This window comes from Tupaia chinensis, unplaced genomic scaffold (assembly GCF_000334495.1).
Source record: "Tupaia chinensis unplaced genomic scaffold, TupChi_1.0 Scaffold000099_1, whole genome shotgun sequence".
Classification (NCBI taxonomy): Eukaryota; Metazoa; Chordata; class Mammalia; order Scandentia; family Tupaiidae; genus Tupaia; species Tupaia belangeri.
Genome location: NW_006159563.1, coordinates 3,719,338 through 3,725,337, shown reverse-complemented (window position 1 = coordinate 3,725,337; position 6,000 = coordinate 3,719,338). Strand labels below are relative to the sequence as shown.

General features: G+C 40.7%; 1 protein-coding gene and 1 pseudogene across 1 annotated transcript in view; both read left to right on the top strand.

The window, feature by feature from the left end:
- Positions 1-6,000, top strand: part of RASGRF2 (Ras protein specific guanine nucleotide releasing factor 2) — a 289,250-nt gene that overhangs the window by 53,072 nt on the left and 230,178 nt on the right.
- LOC102478685 (splicing factor 3B subunit 6-like) lies at positions 1,715-2,277 on the top strand (annotated as a pseudogene).

The window sequence follows — 6,000 nt, the reverse complement described above, 5'->3', positions numbered from 1 at the left end:
TGATAGGTAAACAGCATCCAGAGCCTATTTTCTTTAAAATAGGATAGATGCTTGAAAATCTGTGTTAAAGTAGAAGGGAATTCTGAGCTACTCATTTGAACAGTCTTGGTCTTCTGTGTCTCTTGAAGAGTGACAGAATGGGTGTCTTTGGCGGGTGGAAGGAAAGTGCCCATTCAGGCAGAAATGTGTTCATTTCATCAGTTTACTCATGAGACATCTGTATGTAGACTTAGATAACTTGGTTATTACTGTAGTTTTTTAGCAAATGACTTTGCATCAGCAGTCCAGTTGGTAAAATGCTGTATATCTTGCGTGGAGAGTCTATTTTTGAAATGAATATTACCCAACTTTTCCTCCTTCTAGTTTTGCTTTGCTGGAGGAAGAAAAGGTGGCATATTTAGCATTTAACATTTATTTCCATTTGTAGGAGTAGGTATCTCATCTGTCAACTTTATTTTCAGGGCTTTTTTCTTCCCTATAAGACATCTAATTATCTATTTGCTTTTCTTTCCTGTATTTGTATTCTGGATATTAGATTTAGTGCTATGTTTTGATCAAAGTATTTACTAGAATTGCTAGATGGTGTTTAAGGTGCCATTCACTTATTACTTGTTTTAAATGATCTATTATGAAAGAAAACAGCAACAGTTCTAATGGGAGGATAGCTAAGGAACATCTAGGCAATCCTTTGTGGAAACTTGTCTATTCTGAATATTTTCTGTGACTCAGAAGATGTGATTTTTTTTCATCGTATACATGTGATCATATACTATTTTTTTTTTGAGAGGTTTTTTTGCTATAGGGCGCGTGTACTCGCTAGCCAGACAGAGAGAGACAGAGAGATAGAAAACGAGAAATCAACCCCCTCCTGGGGGGGATGGCTACGCCACAATCCCTTCTCCTCCATTCTCCTCTCGGGATCTTGGGCATGCACGCACACGCGCCTGGTGTGAGTTTAAGCCACTGGGTCCGGGACTCGAACTGCGGTTGACTACGTGGGAGTCCAGCGACATAGCCATTACACTAACTGCTGGTCCCATCATGTGATCATGTACTATTAAAAAGAAAAATTTTTGATTACTGTTGGGTAAATTTGCATCTTTAGAAGTAAATAAGAAAAAACTGGGTCCAGCAGGTAGCATAGTAGTTGAGGTGCTGGACACTCACGTGGTCGACAGTGGTTCGAATCCTGGACCCAGCAGCTTGAAACTCACAGCAGGCACGTGTATGCGTATATGCCCAAAATTCAGAGAGGAGAATGGAGAAGAAAGGATTGCCGCGTGGCCATACCCCTGGGGATGATTTCTCATTTTCTGTATTTTTGTATCTCTCTGTCTCTCTGGTGAACACATGTACCCTATAGCCAAAAAAAATCCCCCCTCTCTCTCTTTCAAAAAAAGGAGGGAACCAGCAGTTAGCGTAATGGCTATGTCGCTGGACTCCCACGTAGTCGACCGTGGTTCATGTCCCGGACCCGGTGGCTTAAAACTCACGCTGGGCGCGTGTGCGTGCGTGCCCAAGATCCCGAGAGGAGAATGGAGGAGCAGGGATTGCGGCGTGACCATCCCCCCTGGGGGGGGATTTCTCGCTTTCTGTCTCTATGTCTCTCTCTGTCTGTCTGGCGAGCACACGCGCCCTACAGTGAAAAATCTCTCCAAAAAAAAAAAAAGGAAAAGCCATCTTTTCTATATCTTACCTTAGTAACAGCCTAGATTTTGGATATTCCCATGGTGCAAGTACAGCTTCTTGTGGGTCTGGATGTCGATGTCCTGCATCTGACGCTGTGTTATACTTCATGCTCCAGAGGTGTCCAGAGGAATCCCAGTGTCCACTGCCATGACCTCATCAGCTCATCAAGATGGCGATGCAAATGGCCAAGAAGGGAAACACCGACTTCTACTTGAAGTAAATCACATTTAATATATAGGAAATTTGCCAGATAAGATCACAGATTAAGAAATACATGATATATTTGGGAAATATGACTTATTTGTCAAATCAGAGCAGAGAATACACCTGAAACTAGAGGAACAGCTTACACGGTCTATGAAGACATCTTTGGTGCCAAGAATACATGTGATTGCTTATCAGGAGTCAGTGTGTGCAGTAGGTACCTTGTGGTTTTGTACTATAGTGCCAACAGGGCACATCTGAAGATGGACACAAAGAATGAGGAGGATGGACACAAAGAAGATGAAGATGGACACAAAGAATGAGGAGGACCAGTTGAAGCTGCCCAAGGAGAAATATGGCATCAACACAGACCCACCAAAATAAGCATTTTCTGCTTTTTCATTTTGGGCCAAAACCTATGAATGAGCACCATCACCACCTTTTTTTAAAAAAATTAATACTGAATATTGTGATTTCATATTTGAGATTTAAAATGTCCTATTTTGAAACCAATACATGTTAGAACATATTTTTGTAAAAACAACAACAAAAAACACACAAAACCCCTAGATTTTATAAGGTATTGAACTTGTTGAATATCAAGACCATATAAACTGTACATTGTATGGGCCGGCAGGTGGAATGGTGGTTGGAGGCGCTGGACTCCCACATGGCCGACTGCGGTTTGAGTCCTGGACCTGGCAATTTGCTTTCTCACTTTCTCTGTCTCTCACTCACTTTCTCACTCTGTCCTTCTCTGGTCAAATTAAAATAAATAAAGTTAAATAAAATAATCCTTAAAAAAATTAAAAAATAAACTGTACATTGTATATATCTGGAAATTTTATAATTAAGACATCATTTTTCAGGATATTGCAAAGCAGAGTGAAGTGAAATATTTATGATAGGATTATCGTTTTCCCTGATAATAAGTTCTCAGCATTATATTACATTTATTATGATAAGTTTAGCAAGCAGACTGGAGGAACTGGCTTTGGTCTGCTTATAAAAAATCTTTCTGGATGTTTTCAAAACAGATGGAAACTATCAATGAGGGTCCTTTGAACTTCTTTGTCTAGTTCATATGTATTTGGTCAAAGTAATCACTTGTTTGCCAAAAGAGAATAGCTATCAGGTCTCAATTTTAAAACTATCACAAAGAGGCAATTTTTTTTTAAATAAAAAAAGTAACTTGATTTGGATTTAAACGACAAAAATTGTTTTTTTTTAATTGCAGGAGTCAAAGTAGAAATCTACATAACACAGGGCCAGTGCTGAAACTGAACTATGTATCTAAACCGAATGTCTACTTTTTCTGCAATTTATCTATCTATCTATCTATCTATCTATCTATCTATCTATCTATCTATTTATTTATTTAGGTCTTGTTGGAAAGAGACAGAGACAGAAAGAAATCACCCCTGGGGGAGATGGCCATGCCACAATCCCTTTTCCTCTATTCTCCTCTTAAGATTTTGAGCACATGCGCTCACGTGTCTGGTGTGATTTTCTATCCGCTGCGTCTGAGAGCCAAACCACAGTTGATTATGTGGAATCCAGTGCCTTAACCTCCATGCTCCTGTTGTCCTCCTTTTCTGCATTATTTTAAGAAAAAGAAGTCTGTATATTTCTTCCAAAATCGTGGCAAGCTGTGGCCTCTAAACCGTTTGCCATTGTGTTCGAGTTTTGACAAGGGTCCTGAGATCTCAGTTCCAGGCTTGGCTGGAAAGGGATCAGTGAATGACATTCACGACATTCACGACATTCACAGTGCTAAGGGGTGCTAGTCAGTTGTGCACACCCCTACCTTTCTGTTTAACATTCCTGCCTCAATGCAGAGCCCCTGCCTCTGAACTGCCGGGGAAGTGTGAACTGGGAGTTGACTTCTGGGCCTCGCATTTGTGTTAATGTTGGCAAGCACAGTCAATCCCAGCCTCAGGGCATTTAAGGTTCTCTGGAATGATTTGAGGTCTGTAGCCAGAATAAAGTTCTCATTTGCTGCTCAACTTTAAACACAATGAGCTGTTTCCTGTGATTAACAAGGAGAGAATAATGTTCAGCTATTTTTTTTTTATTATTTAGTTTTATTTTCTTAATTGCCAGAGGGCATGTGCACTTGAGAGAGAGAGAAAAAGAGAGAGAGAAAAAAAGAAAAAGAGAGAAAAAAATACATCCCATATCAGGATTTTGGGCATGCACACGTGGCCAGTATGTTTTTCAAGCCCCTGGGGCCAGGACTCAAACTGCGGTTGGCCATGTGGGATCCCTATGCATGGGCTTAGCTGCTATGCTAGAGGGTCAGCCCTCAACTACTGACTTTTTTTTTTTTTTTTTTTTAAGAATTTTTTGCCTTAGGACTCATGTGCTCCCCAGAGAGATAGAGAGACATACAGAGACAGTGAGAGGGAAAGTGAGAAATCACCTCCCCAGGGGGGGATGGCCATGCTCCATTTTCCTCCCGGGATCTTGGACATGTATGCGCACACACCTGGCATGAGTTTGAAGCCACTGGGTTCACTGATTCCAGGACTCAAATCATGGTCACCCTGTGGGAGTCCAGCGATGTAACTGCTAAGCTGCTAGTCCCTTAGGTGCTGATTTTTGAAGTGCTTGGATTATAGGACTCTTCCCTGATTTGAAATGTGGTAGGATATGATGCGTTGCTGTTGCATCTCTTCTTGTTTCTGGGCAGTGGTGGCAGTCCTGCTGATTCTGGAGTGATATTTTATTACCAGTGAGTTCGTGGACTTCCTGTTAAGAGAAGTGAAGTTTGCTAAGAGACTGTTTGGAGCGTGCTGTTAGGTTAAGCTCCCTATTGAATAGCATCATCCCAACAACTTGGCTTGTGAGAATCACCAGGCACCTAATTACTTGGTGACACCATTTGAAGTAGATTTGTTTCTTACATCTCCAGAATATACAGTTCTTTAAAGCTCCTGGCTCTCTCGGCCAAGCCTGGGTTGTTCTATGGGATGGAACACACAACTATGTAATCTGGTTATTGTATCAGCTGAAATAGCTCAAAAGAATTTGCTATTTTAGCAGACAGAAGCAGAGGTCTGTACCTATAGTCCTCTAACACAGCCGAATGCAGTACAGCAAATATGGAGAGGTGCACATACACGGACAGAAATCATCATCTGTGTGGCTGACCGTTTCCTCCTCAGTGTGACACCACCAGCGTTATTTCGTACTTGGAACAGAAGTGTAGTATATGCTAATACATTTCTGCTATTTGTTTTCAGCCCCACCAATCACTGAAGTAAATTTCAGAACATTTTTATTACCCTCAAAAAGCAATCCCTCATTCTTAGGGAGGCGCAGTAGGTGATGGTGGTGAAGGCACTGGACTCCCACTTGTCTGACTATGGTTCGAATCCCAGAGCTGGTGGCTGGCTTTCTCTCTCTCTGGTCAAATTAAAGAGTGGTAATAATGATAATAATTAAAAATGAAATAATTTAAAAAAAGCAATCCCTCATTTCTTAGTCATCATCTTTCAACACACTCAGCCTTTCCCCAGCTCTAGGCAGCCTCTGAGCTACTTTCTGGGTCTGTAGATTTGCCTGTTCTGAATATATAGTAGAATTATACACTATATGGTCCTTTGTGCCTTTGTGTCTGACTTCTTTCACTTGGCATAATGATTTTTTGAAAGAATTATTTTATTTTGAAATTATTTATTTATTTATTTTAACTTTGACGAGAGAGAGAGAAAGAGAGAGAGAGGAGGAAAGTGAGAGAGTAAGCTTCCAGGTCCAGTACTTGAACCACAGTTGGCCATCTGGGAGTCCAGTGCACCCAACTGTCATGCCACCTGCTGGCCCTGGCATAGTGTTTTTAAGTTTCAACTATGTCGTAGCATGTATCAGTCTGTCATTCTTTTTTATGACTGAATAATATTCCATTGTATAGATGGCCCACATTTTGTTTATCCATTCCTCAGTTTGAGTTATTTCTATATTTTGGTTCCTGTGAATTAGGCTGCTGAGAACTTTCATGTACAATTTTTGTGTGTTCCTAAGTTTTATTTCTCCCGGGTACATATGAGGTGGTGGAAACATATTTTACAGTGCTTCTTTTTTTCCTTTCTATTTGGAAAATGAAAG